The sequence below is a fragment of the Rhagoletis pomonella genome, unplaced genomic scaffold (assembly GCF_013731165.1).
Source record: "Rhagoletis pomonella isolate Grant_MI unplaced genomic scaffold, Rhpom_1.0 Rhpom_scaffold_00007, whole genome shotgun sequence".
In the NCBI taxonomy this organism is placed as follows: Eukaryota; Metazoa; Arthropoda; class Insecta; order Diptera; family Tephritidae; genus Rhagoletis; species Rhagoletis pomonella.
This window is the reverse complement of record NW_023458561.1, coordinates 1,699,077-1,717,960: the sequence shown is the minus strand read 5'-3', so window position 1 is coordinate 1,717,960 and position 18,884 is coordinate 1,699,077. Positions and strand designations below refer to the sequence as shown.

Genomic DNA, 18,884 nt, shown 5'->3' with positions numbered 1-18,884 from the left:
CAGAAGAGCTTTTACTGAATCCTAATGTCGACATAAGATACATAAAATGAATTCTAATATTGACATAAAATACATAAGTACATATGCATCTATGTACGTATGTATATTGACCTTTGGTTTTTTAATTTATGACCAATTCTATCTCAAATCATGCAAGCCGACTGCACCTATCTCTTCGAATCACTTGAAATTTTAGTACATTATGCTATGGGTGATAATCAATTAAAAGAAAATGCATGTGTGCATTTTAAATCATTATTAAATGTAATGATATTTATATAGATTTAAATATAAACGAAAAAAATATAAGGAATAAAAACAATTTATATTTATTATTGTTCATACGAAAGTGTGTACTATACTTGTCCTCACATTTTTAGAGATAATTGTTATAAAAAAATTAAATAAACGTAAGGAACAATTAACCCAGGAAAATTGAAAGTATTTCTCTTCAATGCCACAATTTTGCGAGAAAATTTACGTGCATTTGGTCTAGATGCATCACTCCTTTTAACATGTTTGTATACGAAATGGAAGAAGGATATCTTTAAAATCAATTCTAAGATTTTTCCCTCTATTACCCTTCTATAAACTACTTATCTGATGGCTTTAATTGTTCAAAAAACATTTCTGCTATTGTTGACTTATGTGAACTGTTTAAATTAAGTATAATTTAATTAATACATTTAGACTACTTTACTTTAACTTTGCAGACTTCTTTTGGTTACTTTATTCACATTTTCACAAAGCTAGCATAATGTTTTTAATGTATTACATTAAATTGTATCAAAAGTTGAGTTCTTTTTAATAACTACAATAACTTTTCAAAAATATTAAAATTTTTCTTCTCCCAGTCTATTTACTGGGGAAAAAGTTTTGTAACAAAATTTGTCCATGACAAACGTGATTTTTTAAAGAAATTTTCAATCAGACTTTTACAGAGTTTTCACGAATGACTCTGAATATAGAATTCGATTAGGGAAGGACAATCGATTTGCTTTTGCATGGAAAGTGAGGCAATTTCCAGGGCATGCACACAAACATATATATTGTATGTACAATGTACATACATACTAGAGCTCTAGATACCCGGGTATCGAGCAATGCGAGTAGCTTGATACTCGCTCGAAACTCGTTCATTGCTCAACTGCCCAAATGTTTGTTCAAAATTTTCGAGTTTTTGAACAATTTCATAAACAAAAGAAAATTTGTAAATTGTATTTGTCAGCAGCTGCTTTCTAATTCATGTTAAATAAATTATATTATTAAATACCAATGAATCAATCTTTGCATTATATATCAATCATTTGAAAAATTTAAAAAGTTGTTACCAAAAATGTCAATATAATAAAAAAACATTGCTCAAATTACTCGAAAAAACTCGAATTGCTCGAGCTCAAGCTCGAAAATTTTCGAGTAATGAGCATTGAACAAGTGTGCGAGTACTCGTTGCTCATATACCCGGGCTGTTTGAAAATGTGCGAACAAAATCGAGAGCTCTAATACATACATACATATGTAGGAGTATGTGGGCGAAGAGCATGATGCAATAATACAAGGTGTTGGATGTTGGCAGCTTCTCGCTCTAATTCCGCCATATTGACTGCCTTAGGTGAAACAGTGTTACTTCTTTAACAATTCTTTGCAATATAATACAGTTCAATGTTTTTTATTGTTTCTCGGTATACACATTTTCTTTTCTTAAAAATTAGTGTATCTTATTTTATTTCATTTCATTACGAATATACTACAAAAAAGCAAATTTTGTTTAGACGAAAATATGAAATTTTATATTTTTCCCCCAAACAGGGATTCATTTCTTCCCGTTTTTTTTCTTATTCCACTGAACTAAGGCAGCATCAAATCGAGCTGTCACAACATCCAACACCTTATCTTATTGCATCATGGGTGAAGAGTAAATAAATATTCTTAAATAAAATTATGGAATTTGTTTTTTCGTAGTTGTACCTACTTAAGTACAAATATTTACATGCACAGTACATATCGTCGTTTAAAGTACAAAACCGCGTATCAACAAAATACAAAACAGCGTATGTCAGGTTGCATAAATTATTTTCAAGAGAGTAAAAACACTCATATTTCAAAATGATTCTCTTTTTTATAAAGCAAATAGCATTTCTGGCTAGTATATTTCAGGACGAATGGATAAGGACAAGAGCTTGTGTGAGCAAATCCAATTTTTTGCAGCAAATGTCAGTTACGCGGTTTTGCAGAATGACGATACGGGGTTTGGACTTTAAACGACGACATGTATTATGAGCAGCCTGTAAATGTGCTGTGTAATGGCTAACCAGTGACTTTAAAATGGGGTTTAAGCAGTGAAGCATTGTTAAACGAAGGATTAAATTCGTTACACTAAAAGCTTGTTATTTGATCGAAGTGTTTGAAGCAGGAAATAGAGGCTAAGGTTGATTTATATTTTTCATGACCTCAGGGCTGCATCGTGTATAGGGGCCTTAAGGACTGTTTTCCGATACTTTACACACATTCCATAACAACATAATTGTTTTGTGATCAACCAAACCAACATACCTTGCGTTTTTCGGATTTCGTTCTCTTGGTTTTTGACTTGAACTTATCTAATCTTATATATTATTTCTCTAAGGTGTTTTTTGTTAGTCTCCCTTTTTCTACTTTTCTATGTAAGCAATTTCACTAATGAGGTGTCATTTGAAAAGTCAGAGATCCCCTGAGTGGCTATTAGGTAATATTAATGGTCATCATTTTATATATTATTTCTTTAAGGTGTTTTTTTGTTAGTCTCCCTTTTTATACTTTTACTTTTCTAAGTAAGCAATTCCACTAATGAGGTGCTATTTGAAAAGTCAGAGGTCCCCTGAGTGGTTATTAGGTAATATTAATGGTCGTAACACCCCTGCAGCGAAAATACTAGTACAGAACTAGTGAGTTCACCAGTTTTCGGCAGTCGAATACCGGTACCATGCAAATCTACCAGCCATGCTTTCTACTGTCGCATTTAACATGGAGTTGTCCTAGGAGGTGACAATTGACTCCAGCTGCGTAACTTTTCACTAGTACTTGTAGTAGTAACACGTAACCTGTAACCGAACCAATTTTTTTTCGTTGTGCACTTTACAGATACTTTTTCATAATTAAAAAAAAAAACGAAAATAAAGATTTTAAATTATATGTTCTGCATAGTGAGATTTGAACTTGAACACTTTCGGCCGCAACTAATTGCAGCCAGCATCTCTGCGCACTCAGCTACAGTCACAACATGTAAGTGTGTTTTTAAATGTTCGCTTTAAATCAAGCCAGGCGACGATTTGTTCAAATTTAAATTTGTCTTTGCGATTGTCTTTGCTATTTATTTTCCTGTGATCGAACGTACAAAAGCTGCAGCGTGACGTCGTTTGAAATTTTATTATTAGGCTAAACTGATTCTTGATAATTTTAACAAATTGTCAATTAATTAATATCTCAATCGTTTGTGTATAGAGCCTGTCAGACGTGGCAATATTTCCGTCTTTCGCACGCAATTCGCTGTCAAATTGAGAAAGAGAAATTTTATTTCGATGTGTGAACAGCCAGAAAGATCTTTCTGTCACCTTTCGGAAATCAGTTTCAGAAATAAAAGTTGCAAGGTGGGACTGCAACTGCAAGAGCGAAAATCGATTTCGGAAATATATTTCAACTTGCTCGTGCTGCACTAGGAACTCAGCCGCGCACGGTGGGCAGGAAGCAAAGATAGGTTGCATAAAAATGTCGACAAAAACTGAAAGCAGGGTTGTATTTGTTCATATTTTTAGGTTAAGAATCCCTTTGAATTGAAATCCTAGCTGCTCCTGTTTTAAAGATATCCACATTTTACATAGCTATGATAGGACCGACTTTTGCGAAAGAGAAAAACATCCTTGTGCATTAAATATTCAACAATGTATGTGTGAGTAAATGTGTGTATATATATTATGTGAAAATATAAGTTTATGTAAGTTTTTAGCCGGTTTCATTCGTTTCCAAGGCGCACCACGTAGATGCAACTTACTTTGCACCTCTTTGTTCTTTTTGTGGTTTTATTTTTTTATATTTTTTTCTTGCTTTATTTTTTTATATTTGTTTTTTGTTTCCTTTTATTTTTTTTTGTTGGCTTACCAAATAATATAGTCACACATTTTAGTATTTAAATATTTTATTATTTAGTTAAGTTTTTATATATGCTGGAATGAAAATGTCATTACAGTTTTCTTCAGGCGACTCACAAAAGTTGGTTTATCAATCATATTTATTTTGAATCTATCCCAGAATTTAATGAATTCCCTATGAACTGACTTCCCGGCCTGCTCGGACCTTAATCCTAAACCATCGTTATTCAAGAATGTAATAGATTGCTTTAAATGTTTAAGGATAAAATGGGTTTTGACAGTTTGAGAAATTCCAGTACTTTTCAAAGCTGTGCGGAGTTCGTTAAGATTTTTATCAAAATTACTAAGATGCGCTTGTTATGCGGAAAACCATGTATTCACGATTTTGCTCATGTCTTTGAACGAGGCAATATATTTGGAATTGTTTTTACTGAGAGTTTCTTCCATACAAACTATGTTCGACATTTTTTTGTATGTGGAAGACACTGTCAGCAAAAAATAAATAATTGCAAAAAATCAACGAAATTTTCTGGTAACTTCAGACTTGCACTTTACTAATTGGCTCAAAAGCTACATTTTAAACATTTTTCTAAAAGATCTGATTAGAAATTGTGATCAGATGAAAGTGTCTCCGAGCCAATAATTTTGTACGGCACGGTACTTATAAGTAATCTAGGTTTCACGAAAAAAAAATAAATAAATACAAGGTAACATTAAAATATCAGTCATTTGTTTCGTTGCTGTGAGCTTGTTTCAAGCCTTCTGGCTTTTGCTATAATTGTAAAACTCTGTGCATGTCATTTTAACGTATTTAGGTACATACTTATATTAATCATCAACTATTGCTTATGCAAAACGTGCTACATTTAAAAAAAAAATCGCATATGAAAGAGCACCAACCCAACTCGTAATAATTTAAGTACACAAATTTTAGTATTTAGTATAGAAATATTCAATTGAAATACGCCAATATTAAAATGAAGCGCTTTGCACTTAACGGATGCTTTTTCATAATTAAGTTAAAAAAAATTTATTTAAATTCCATGCTGTCTGTAATGGGCTTTGAACCCTGACGCTCTGGAAATTAGCAAATTGTGGCAGGCATCTTCGTGCACTCAGCTACAGCCAGACATGTAAATGTGCATTCAAATGTTCAGTTTGATTCAACACCACGTGTGCGTGGTATGAAAGTATTGTTTTTAAGTACGAACATTTCAAAACGATAATCAAATAAAACATATTCATGTTTACTATGCGTTATTTCCCCCAGTAAATTCATAAAATTTTTCTTAATATTACAACGCCTTTTTTCTCTCAGCGTAGTCATTTTTAAGCAAAATTTGTGCAATCAAATCGAAAACCGGGACACTTAAATGAAACCCGGGACATTTTAAGGTTGGATCGGGACACCGGGACAAATAGTCTAAAACCGGGACATGTCCAGGAAAACCGGGACGTCTGGCAGCCCTACACACAAAGCGCATACTTTCATGCGATTTTCTTTATGATCGCATTTGTGTTCTGGATGTACAATAGTCATTATTTCCTGACAGAAGAGTACATAAATACCAAAATAACTCTCATACAAGCTTTGAATTTATTTACTTATTATGCGGAGTACCGTTGGCCTAAATTAGAGCATTTTTATTTCTTGCACAAGCGCAGTGCGACTTGCCTGCGCTAATTGCTTATAGCAACAAACCTTTAATAAAAAATTACTACCGTATTATATAGCATACAATATTGTATACATACATACATATATTGCGATATTGAAAGTGTTTGTAATGAGAAAGTTCACGCTACAGAAAAAGGTAATTGTGGTGTTTTATCTAAGTTGTATACCGGTAGCGCCCAATAAATCTCGATCAATTATTCTTTCGGTAGGAAAAAATTAAAATGTTTCACATTCATTTGATCCGTTTTAGTGAGTTAAAAAAGGGGAACAGATTTGTATGAGATTTCTTTTCGTATAAATATGCTCTAATTATCGAGAAGTACGCCTTCCTCTTTTGCAAATATATCCTATCTGAAGTATATAAAATGTGGATATCTTTAAAACAGGAGCAGCTAGGATTTCAATTTAAGCGGATTCTTAACCTTAAGATATCAACAAATACAACCCTGCTTTCAGATTTTGTCGACATTTTTATGCAACCTATCTTCGCTTCCTGCCCACCGTGCGCGCAAGGCCACTATACAATGTGCCTTTGCTAACAACCTCGTACAGCGCTAAGCTGAGTTGGCGCGAACGTTTACTTTGATCATTAAAAGCGTTCCTGCAATATCGCGCGGAAACCGAATTCGGTCCGCCTCACAGGCGAACGTTAGTATTCTAGGGTTAAGTTATAAAGCCTTTTCAAAACCACTCCGATTGATACCCATAATTAATAATTGATTTAACTTTTTAATTAATTTAAGCTTAATTTCTTAACAGGTGGCAACTTTTTTCGAAAAAGTAAAGCCTTCTTGAACATCCATACCCTAAGCCCTTTAATTTGGTACCACACTTTTGAAAATCGAACGGTGCGGATTGATTAGTAAATCACTTGAGTTTAATAATTTAACAGGTGGCAACTCTTTTCGAAAAAATAAAACCTTATTGCACATGTACAGGCCAAGCGCTTTAATTTGACACCATATTTTTGAGAATCGAACGAACGGTGCAGATCTTTTATGCTGCACAAAAAACACCTTCGCGTATTATATATATAGATATAGATGTGATATATATGTAGCTGTATAATAACTTCAAAAGGGCTCAAAATAAATTGAAGCTACTAAGAAGTTTATGAGAGCATCGAATTTAAAATAAATTTATATTTTCATCAGTTAAATGTACTTTATCTATATCTATACTAATTATATAAAGGGAAGTCGGCCGCTGTGGTGTAGTGGTAAGCAGTGCGCGCTTTCACTCATCAGCACCTGGGTTCAAGCCCTGGTCAAAGCAACATCGCAAAAATATAGAAAAAGGTTTTTTCTTAACAGCGGTCGTCCCTCGGCAGGCAATGGCAAACCTCCGAGTGTATTTCTGCCATGAAAAACAGCTTCTCATAAAAATACAATCGCCGTTCGGAGTCGGCGTGAAACTGTAGGTCCCTCCGCTTTGTGTGAAAACATCAAGGTGCACACCACAAGTCGGAGGAGAAGCTCGGTCAAACACTAACATATGTGTAAGCGCCAATTTATTATTATTATTATTAAGTCCCTTTTCTTTGTAACAGGTAATCTCGCGCACGGTTGGGCCGATTTTCATGAAATTTTGTACATAAATAGCTTTCATGGCGGCTGTGTTTTAGGCGAAAAAAATTTACTTTTTTCCGGTAGGTGGACCAGGGACCGATCTATTCGAAAAAAATTTATTATGGCCCGATTTGCTTAAAATTTGGAACGTAGATAGCTTTTTTCCTAGATAAGCATATAGGATCCTTTTTTACGGGAAGTGGACCAGGGACCGATCTATTCGGAAACATCGTATTCATGGTCCGATTTGCTTAAAACTCGGAACGTAGGGAGATTTTTGCCTCGATTAGCATATAGGATCATTTTTGTCCGAGAAGTGGACCAGGGTCCGATCTATACGAAAAAATCGTAATTATGGTCCGATTTGCTTTAAATTTGGTATGTAGGTAGCTTTTTGCCTAGATTAGCATATAGGCTCCTTTTTCCCGCGAAGTGGACCAGGGACCGATCTATTCGAACAATCGTATCTGTGGTCCGATTTAATTAAAATTTTGTACGTAGATAGCTTTTTGCCTGGATAAGCTTATAGGAACCTGTTTTCCAATTTTCATACAATTTCGAATATAAATAGCTTCGAGCAACCACCATATCAAGGGGCGAATTCGTCACTAGGCAAGTTTTTTTTCCGACAATCAGAAACCGCGGACACAGCCAAAATATAATAATAATATATAATATATCTATACTAATATATATTTTGAAAGCTATTTTTTAGTGTTCTCAAAGCCGGAGAACAGCTGAACCAATTTTTTTGAATTTTCAAACACCTGCCGCACGTGTCCCAAGGATAGTTTTAGGCTAAAAAAAATCTATATGTAAAGGGGGCGTGGCACCTCTAATACAAACCGAATTATTTCATACTCCATATCTCTGGAAGTGTTCATGGTAAAGTTCTGGAACTTGGTACGGAGATATACGAAATCAATGGCATACTCTTGGAGAAAAATTAAAGCTATTGGAGAAGGGGGCGTGGCACCTCCCATATAAACCAAAGTTTTCATACTACGTATCTCTGCAATTATTCATCGTACATTTTTAGAACTTTATACATATGGAGATATACGAAATCAATCACATACTTTTGGAGAAAAACCTAAGCTATTGGAAAGGGGGCGTGGCACCTTCCATACAAACCGAGTTTTTCATACTACATATCTCTGGAAGTGTTTATGGTAGAGTTCTGGACATTGGTATCGAGATATAAGAAATCAATCGCATAATCCTGAAGAAAAATTGGAGCTATTGGAAAAGGGGGCGTGGCACCTCCCATACAAACTGAATTGTTCATACTGCATATTTCTCGAAGTGTTCATGGTAGAGCTCTGGAACTTGGTATGGAGATATTCGAAATCAATCGCATAGTCTTGGAGAAAAATTGGAGCTATTGGACAATGGGCCGTGGCACCTACCATACAAACCGAATTGTTCATACTGCGTATCTCTGGAAGTGTTCATGGTAGAGTTCTGAAACCTGGTATCGATATACACGAAATCAATCGCATACTCTTGGAGAAAAATTGGAGCTATTGTAAAAGGGGGCGTGGCACCTCCCATACAAACCGATTTTTTCATACTGCATTTCTCTGGAAATGTTCATGGTAGAATTCTGGAGCTTGGTATCGAGATATAAGAAATCAATCTCATAATCCTGAAGAAAAATTGTAGCTATCGTAAAAGGGGGCGTGGCATCTCCGATCCAAACCGAATTTTTCATACTGCATATCTCTGGAAGTATTGATGGTACCGGAATTTCGTATGGAGATATGTGTGTATATGAAGTCAAGCCCATTCTCATGGAGAGAAATGGGGCTATTTGAAAAGGGGCGTAAGGCCTACTAACGTACCGACTTTTAGCTTTCTTTGAATGTATTTAGATTTATTCTGTAGGTGTGTTTGTGAGTGAAATCCTCATAAAGGGTTGTACGGATTTTAGCGAAATTCTAGGACAGATTCACTATGGAACCGGGTCATTGTTCCCGCCAGGGGGTGAAGCGGAAAAAATTCTTAAAATTTACTTCGTTTTGCGAATAACCGTGCTATGAAATGCTGCACAGTTGGAGAATTTCAAGAACTTCTTCACTGATAGAATACATTCCTTAGGTTATTTAAAGAGGCAAATGACCACCAAACCATAATCTTAGCAGATGAATGTGCCAATGAAAATCGTAAATGTTAGTGAAAATGTTGGACCAAAAAGTTTCAATAAAAAAAAATAATAATTTTGGGCGGGACGAAGTTCGCCGGTTCTGCTAGTATGCATATACAAACAAACAAATTGTACAACAAGTAAAAAAGTTTAAGTTTTAAGTTTTCACCTTTCCGAAAACTACCTTTACATTTACCGTTATTTGAAAAGCGTAATTTTAGTCCGATTTCTAAAATTTTCAACTTCTTGCTTATGCGTGTCGAGTACAATAATTATACCGAGTTTGGCACAATTTCTTGCTAAAGAATTATTGCAAACATTGATTTTGAATAAATTAGCTTAAGTAGTTATACGCATGTAATCGTAAGTGAGCGTTTTCCAAACATTTATAATCTTATTTTCTGCCAAAAAATCATTGTAAATATCAATTTTGAGTGAATAAGCTTCAGTAGTCACTAAAATAACGCAGTTTTCGTATTTCTGAAAACTACCGTTATATATGAGGAGGCGTGTTTATTGGTCGATTTGGCCCATTTTCGATACCATCCGTCCTATGCTCAAAAGAAGTGCGCGTACCGAGTTTCGTTAATATATGTATCTTAATTTTTACTCGAGTTATCGTGTGTACAGACCGACGGGCGGTCGAACGGACACACAGTCATCGCTTAATCGACTTATTTTTTCATTCTGAGCATTTATGTATACAAAAAAAAAGCTCGTAATAACGAGAGAGGGCTGTTAGTTTCTGCTAGTTTTTTGGGTTAAGAAACGCTTTCCAGCAGAAACTAGTGATACTTTAGTCTTTTCGACAAGCTGATAATTGTTGCAAATTATCACAAATTATCAGGTTTTGGCGTTCGCGTACGCAAAAAACTTGCAAGGTACGGTAAATTGAGAGCGCAAGGTGACAGTTGACTTGGAGAGGAAGATGCTAATTCCTGCTGGAAAAATTTTTATCAGCAACAATTTGCCAGCAAGAAAAACAACTCATCAAAGTCATCTGCTTGCAACTTATGAAAATAATGTGGGTTGATTTAATTTAACACTGGTTTTTTTTATACTTGCTTTGGAATATGTAAATTATGTATGCATTGAATATTGTATAATGTAAAATTAGATTTGTCATTTATGAAAAGTTTCGAAGTTAGAACTCAATAAACAGTCGAACCATACACCACGCCATGATATCTTTTTTTGTAGTAGTTCCATTGTCACTTTTTCGTCGCCATATTAACAACCTGACAATTGTATTAATTTTTTGTTTATTTAAAGCATTTTCTTCTTAGAATCGAAATCTGAACAAGCAAACGGTCTTTTGTTGTGTATGGTTCGGTTATTTGTACAATGATTTTGGGTTATTGGGTCCACTCCTGCGATCAAAGGATTAAAATTTGTTTTGTTAATAAATTCGGTGTGAAATATGGGCTTTTTTGTAAAAAATATTGTGTAGCCGGAGTTGGACAGATTAGGGTTATTTTAGCGCGGCCGTAGGCCTCCAACGCGAAGAGGAATTCTGCGCGTAAATCCTGTGGTTGGCGTAACCCGAGTTTATATTTTCTGGCAAAATGCTAATTTTACACCATTTTCAAATGGGTCCCCAGTGGTCAGAGAGGTGAAGGGTAACTTGGCTTAAAGTTTGCACCGTCCTCTTTCTAATGGGTGGAGTCATATTGAACAGTAAACTATATTTAAGGGGTTCTCAAGCCACCATAAAAGTCGTATTATGAGATTTCACACCGTTAAAAAAGTATTTGGTTGTGGTTCCAAGTCCTCTAAACATTTGTTTAGCCGTTCAAAAATTCACGACACACGATAATACGACACTTACGACACCTTGTGAACCACTAAATATGCATTAAATTCACACCGAAATGTGTATATCAGAAACAATTATCTTCGGTATAGAAAACGGTAATAGTCCTGGCCAGATACATTATAAAATAATCAGATGACAAAAGGCACTAAAAAATTTTAAAATACTTACATATCGTCGATGTTTTCGCAAAACCGCCCATCGACCAGTTGCAAAACCGCCTAAATCGCCGTTGTGACAAAAATGAGGTTTGGTAACTCCGAACTCCAGGCATCGAGATTTATGCATAAGAATCGCAAAATCGATATTAAAACAACAGATTTGTAAAATAATAGCTAGAGAAAATAGCGCCTTTCAAGGCAATGCCTTCAAAGAAAAACGGTTTTTTCGCTCTCCTGTAAAATTTGAACGCCGAACGGCGGTTTTGCAATTGGACGATGGGCGATTTTGCAAAAACATCGACGATATACATACATATGTATATGTTCACTAAAATTTAATTAATCTAAAATTAAAGTCTTTGGGAAGTGGTCATCGTATAAAATTTAAACATTTTTAAGATAAGATTTTAATTACTTTTAAACAGTAAATGTTATAAATCCCCTCTACCAAAAAACTTAAATTGGGTAACGCCGCTTCGAATTTTAAACTATTGAGCAATTGTCAAAAATCTGCTTTTTAATCAAAAGGTTGTTTACTGAAACTACTTTCTTTTTGAAGTGAAACTTCTTTAGCGGCGGTTGGTTGGATGGGAGTAAATTGGCAAATTCAGCGGAAATTGCACGCGGAAATGTTGCAACGGAAATGATGCAATGGAAGTGATGCAACGAAAATGGTGCAACGTAGATGGTTGGGGCTGAAACAACTACTTCTTGTGTGTATGCAACGGAAATGACGCAATGGAAATGATGCAACGAAAATGGTTGGGGCTGAAAAAAAGTACTTCTTGTGTGTATGCTATGTATTAATTTAACAAAAATTTGCTAACAAAAGGTTTAAGAATAACACTTAGAAAAAGACCAATACAAGAATGAAAGTAAAGGTGACTACGTACATAAATGAAAAAAAGGATAAAGGCAAAGGTAAAAATAAAAACAAAAACAAAGATGCGTAAAGATAAAGGCAAAAATGAAGACCAAGGTAAATTTAAACACTTTACTTATATATATATATAAGGGCAAATGTGAAGGGGAATGTGTAGCTGAAAAAAAACATGAACATAAAAGTTAAGACGATTTTGTTATCTATTCTTATCGATTTTGTTATCGATATTTATCAACTTTGTTAGCGATATTTATCAATTTTGTTATCCATTTTGTTATCGATATTTATCCGATTCTGTTATCGATATTTTTCGATTTTATTATCGATATTTATCGATTCTGTTATCGATTCTGTTATCGATATTTATCGATTTTGTTATCGATATTTATCGATTTTGTTATCGATATTTATCGATTTTGTTATGGATATTTATCGTATTTGTTAACGATAATTATCGATTTTGTTATCGATATAAATCGATTTTGTTATCGACATTTATCGATTTCATTATCGATATTTATCGATTTTATTATCGATATTTATCGATTTTGTTATCGATACTTTTATCGATTTTCTAATCGATTTAGCTACCATTGGTATTATCGATGTTGCTATTGAATTTTTTATAGAGTTTGTCATCGATTTTGTTATCGGTATTTTGATGGACGTTATAATCGATTTTGTTATCGATAGCGTATAAAGATAAAAATGGAGATAATGGAAAAACAGAATAACATGAATGTTATTAAAACGAACAGTGGTAGAGGTAGGGATCTATGTACATTGATAGAAAAAAAGCGAAAAAATAGAACCTTAAGCAAAAGAAGATGTGTGTAAGTTTCACTTCTACAGTGTGGCCCAGGTGTACTTACTTTTTTTTGTATCATGCACCACGCTATTACCCGTATTTACCAATAAAGGAATTTATCCTTACAACTAAACTTGGTATTACATTTGGGGGCTCGTCCGGGAAACATGCGCGGTGTACTCACAAATAAGAAACGATATTCCAAACAAGAGGACTGAATATTGAGTTTTCGGAACGATGGGCGCAAATGATTGGTCTGTTCGGCATCTAGGGGAAAAGGCAAGGGAGTTGGGGCTTGTAGCTGATGGTACGAAGGCCGAATTGATTGCGCGGCTCAAGGAGCATGATCCAAGCGGTAGCTGGACGAATGACGTTAGAGAAGGGGAAGGTGCTGCATCAGCAGTTGGCATGTATTCTAACCTAGCCAGCGAGAAAGGCGCTGGAATTCGAGGAGGCAATAATGACGAAAGACGAAGAGGGGAAAATAACGACGGGGAATGACGAAAATGCAATGGTGGTGATGAAATATATAATGATGAAAGATGAAGAGAAGGAGATAACGACAGTGAACTACGAGAATACAACGACGGTAATGAAATACGAGGAAGCAGTGAATTTTGCTTCAGACGACGCAATTATGAAGCGGATTTGCGAAGAAAGCAGCAGGAGTTGGAATTAGCAAGGCGTGAGGGAGAACTTATGCAAGGGGAGCTTGATCTGACACGCTGCGACTAGTGTTCGTCCGATACCACCATGTACTCGATACCAGTACTGATTTTAGAACATCGAAGGGGGTACTCGATGCTACTCAAAGTATCGCTAGAAAATACTCGATTCTACTTGTACTCAAAAGTACTCGGACGAAATATTTCAAAACAATTTTGCAATCTTTTTTAAATACATAAAACCATCTTTTATGTGTTACAAAGATAAAATGGCTTTTTAATATGAAAATATAAGCTTATTTTTAATATATACATACATATAGGTAAATACATATTCTCGCAACTTTTATATGTTAGTTACAAAGATATAATTTAATTTAGAAATGGCTAATTTAATACAGAAATGGCTTTGCGAATATGAAAATATATGCTTATTTTTAGCATAAATATGTATATACGTATTTTTGCTGCGTAACGCAGGCTATTGTATGAAATACCATAAAGCTTCAGCACATGGGATACGTGTCAAACTTCATATAACCAACTTGTGGAAACTTTACTAATTTGACTAGAGTTGCATAAATTTTTCGACCGAGTAAATACCCTGCAGTGAAACCCCAAACTAGTCAGGAAAAATACTAGTTTACAACTAGAATTTCCTGACTGAAACCGCACTAGTTCGAAAATGACCAGACTTGTACCAAGTACAATACGATTTATTCATGCCCTGTTTTATTTGGCTTCGACAGTTTAATAAAATAGAGTACACAAAATATTGTAACTTTTATTGGGGTATATTGTAAACCGTTAAAGCGAGTACGTACTCGCAATTTTACCATACCTGTTAAATAATGATTAATATTCATAATGATCATTAATTAAAGCATGTTTTTTTGGATAACCGTTTAATGATTAAATACCGATATTAGCACATTTTTAATGATTAATCATTAATTACTTAAACACAATTTTTTTTATTAATTCGTTAATTTTAATTACATCTATATTTTGTTATTTTTGATCATTTGCAATTATTTTGGGCTTTTTTTAATTACACTGTTAATATAATCATTTGATTAATTTCAATTATCAATCAACAAGCAAAACTATAGACAAAAAATAAAAATATTTAATAACTTCATGAATTATTTATTTATTTTGTTCTTATCCAAATCTCAAATTTTACGTGTTAATTATTACTTTTATAAAGTCTAAAAAACGAAGGACTGAAATGTGCAAAGTTAATGAATTTAATTTAATTTAATGAAAACTTTTATTTTTATTTAAGTTTACACGAAAATGATCATTCGTGATGATAGTTCGAACTAAAGTATTTATTTTATTTTTAACTAAAATGTTTTTTTTTGCATTTTTTAATATTTTTTAAAAAGATGAAAAACATAGTATTTATTGTACCTGAAAGCTTTTACTTTTAATAATATTTAATGAAAAATGCATTAAAATTTATGTTCGAAAGTTTGAAATATTTATGTATTTATTTTTGCTTTTATTTTAACACTAATTATTGGCAAATACAAGGCAAAGTGTACTTAATGAAAAGTTTTTTATTGTATATTCATGAATTCATTTTATTTTTTGACTCCCAAAGTAGTGGTTTTGGTCCATAATTGAACTAGTATTTTTCTGTCTATTTTGAACTAGTATGAGGCTGGTATATATCTGACCGAAATCTGACAATTGCCATCTCGTAGGACATCCCTATGTTAAAAATACCAGTTGATTGCATGGAAAAAAGATAGTTGGCTGACTAGTTGGGCATGCGGGTAATACTAGTTGTGAGGTAGTTTACAACTAGTACATTTGACTACAGGGTACTTGCACAATGTACTCGATACCCACCAAGTACTTGGTCACATGTATCGAAGTACAAAAAACATTTGATGCTGTAGAGAGAGCAGATGTATAAGCCTAACACGAATGAAATTGAGCAGCGAAAGAAATTCGAAAATCGGCTTTGGCAAAGAGAGGAACCTTTTAGAGAATATGCTCATGATAAGATTGTGATGGGTAATCGCATACCTGTCGAAGGCGGGGATTTAGCGGACCATTTAGTCGAAGGCATTTCCGATCGCTTATTGCGCAATCAAGCTAAAATGCAAAAGTTTAAAATAGCAGAATATTTAATAGAAGCCTTTGGAAAAAATCACATTGGGTGATTCAGTACCAAACCGCAAACAAATGGTTGCATCCATGGCCAAATTGGATCGATTGAAGAGAACGCGCAAAAGCGGGACAGTAAAACAAGTAATTTTTAGCAAAAAATAAAACCGACTTAAAAAAAATATATATATATCTATATATTTCATGATCCAATAATCGGATCTAAACCAAATTAGTATGGGACCACCTGAGACACTACCTTTCCGTTGCAAAAAGAATTATTGAAATCGGTTGACGTGGTGCAAAGTTATGCGGTAACATACATAAAAAAAAAAATATTCCGACGAACTGATAACCTCCTCCTTTTTTGGAAGTCGGTTAATAACTTGCTTCAATTGCGGCGAAAAGAATCATCTGAGCGCAAGTTATCCAATGAGGAATTAAGGACGAAAATGTTTTGAGTGCGGAAAATATGGACACATCGCGGAGAGCTGTTCAAAAAAATTGCAAGCTGATAAACAGACTAATTTTATGGTATGCGATAATGATGAAAATATGTTAAGAGACGACGATGAAGAGGAAACTAAATAGACGAACGGATACTCGAGGCGAGTATCTTATCAGGACGGTTGAATGTGGGTTGATTTAATTTAATACTGGTTTTTGTTATACTTGCTTTGGAATATGTACATAAATTATGTATGCATTGAATATTGTATAATGTAAAACTAGATTTGTCATTTATGAAAAGTTTTGAATTTTAGAATTCAATAAACAGTCGAACAGTACACCGCGTGGTACCCGTACTTACCAATAATGGAATTTATCTTTACAATTAAATTTGATATTACAATGAGGAAATTTAATAACAAAAAAATCATCAAAATAAATCACGATTTTATGTCAAATATATTTTTTATTTTGGCTTCAGCGTTATCTGGCGGTTCCATTTCTTGCAAATCTATGTTGTACTTGTAGGCAGCTGCTGGGGTTAGCAGGCATGGTACCATTCCGCAGGTTTCGAGCCCAGTTTTCGACTAACATAAAAAAATAAAAAACTATTTATTTCTAATAGCGGTCCCTCGTCGGCAGGCAATAGCCCCACTGCAAATAAAATTTCGTAAAAATACTACGAAAAACTTTCGTTGTCTGGGTCTTCGTACAACGTACGAAACTTTCGTTCATAATACGAACACATTTTTCACAACGAAACAAGATTTTACGAACCATTCGTAAATATAACGAAAGAAGTTTCGTAAGGCATTTTTTCCGTACAATTTATGAAAACTTTGGTTTATTTTACAAAACAAATGCGTAAATTACCGAACAAATCTCTGTACCAATATGTCCAAGCGAGGACGCCGTGTTTAGCATTTAGATTTGTAAAAATTGCTTAACTTGTAAAAAAAACATATAACTTTGTATAACCAAACTGTTCTGAATTCAAATTTCCATTATTATTCATTCAAATGAAATATCGTAAATGAAATGAAGTATGAAATGTTAATTAGTATCACATGACAACATCGGTGTCAGCACAATTCAGCACTTTGACATAAGTTTACAGACTCAGCGCTGTAGGTAGACGTATGTATGCAGATACATAAAGGCTACGTTTCTTTATACATTCCGGATAATCTCATTTCACAGCCAGAATAAACAGAATGTGTTTGAAATATACGTTAACATATCATCAGGAACGTTCTAAAGAATAAGTAAACATAAAAATTATTCCAAACGTTCAGAATGAATAAAGAAATTCAGCCAAAAACATACAATTTTTCTTCATAAAATCAATCCTCTTTTCGTGATCTCACCGGTTTCTGCTTATTTTTGCGCTTCACCGACTGTGCCATATATATATACATATCATTCGCAAAGTTTCCAAATTTCTCGTGGATTTTAAATCCGCTAAATAAATTGTACGTTATCAAAATTGAATTTTTGGCGTGTTATCCTTTCAAGAAGCAAATCGTAGTTATCACCAAATCTTGTACGTGCGCTAATAGTCTCATCGACAAACTTTCGGTAAAATACTTTCGCGAGTGCGACCTAGAACCCCGCCGAATTCCTCGCCGCCAGTCGGTCAACTGCCCAGCGCTACAAGTCGCTTTCCACACCGAGCTGAAGCACCCTACCAAACAGCCGAGTCCACCGCCTGCTCGCAACCACCCACCGATCATCCAGTTGCCTCCTCGACCGAAAATCCACCAGCCGCCTGCCAGTCAACCGATCGTCCAGCCACCAACGCATCCACCAACAGCCTGCGAGTTCATTAGCCGCCTCCATCCGACCAGCCATACTGCTAGCATCTCCAGCCACCAAGTGTAACCCCCATAGCTACAGCCCAGATGGCTGTGAATGGTCCTTCTCTCCGAGAATCAAAAACCAGCAACCTAAAGCCGTAAGTAAAGATATTTATCTTAATTTCTCTATATTACGGCTACACACATATCTATAAATATTTTATAAAAAACTTGGCGGGAAAATAGACTCAATAGTCGAGAAAAAATTTAACGGCGAACGAGAAATTTTTTTGCAATACCGCTTGTCGACGGTAGATTTCGGCAAAAGTTCACCTACCCGCTTTCGCGTAAACGACACACATACTTAGTGTGAACCATATATGCGATTATATGTACATATGCACATAATCACATACTCATATACATATGTATGTACATAAGAAAAAATAAAATCGGGCAAAACTCGAATTTGCTATTTCTCACTTAATTACACATTTATTGCAACTCAAACGGTGTGAAAAATTAAAAAATTTGTGTATATACTTAGTTATATTACCAAATAAAGCGCAATTATATCCATAGATATATATAGATACGCATATATTTAACGCGAAAAAGGGTGCCTTTGCACATTCCCTTGGCCCATCGAAGTACTTCCCGTTCCAAGTTCG

At 34.5% G+C, this 18,884-nt stretch overlaps 1 protein-coding gene across 1 annotated transcript in view; it reads right to left on the bottom strand.

The window, feature by feature from the left end:
- The window catches only part of LOC118743562 (obscurin), a 434,461-nt gene that overhangs the window by 372,371 nt on the left and 43,206 nt on the right, over positions 1-18,884 (bottom strand). The gene's annotated exons all lie outside the window — the stretch shown is intronic.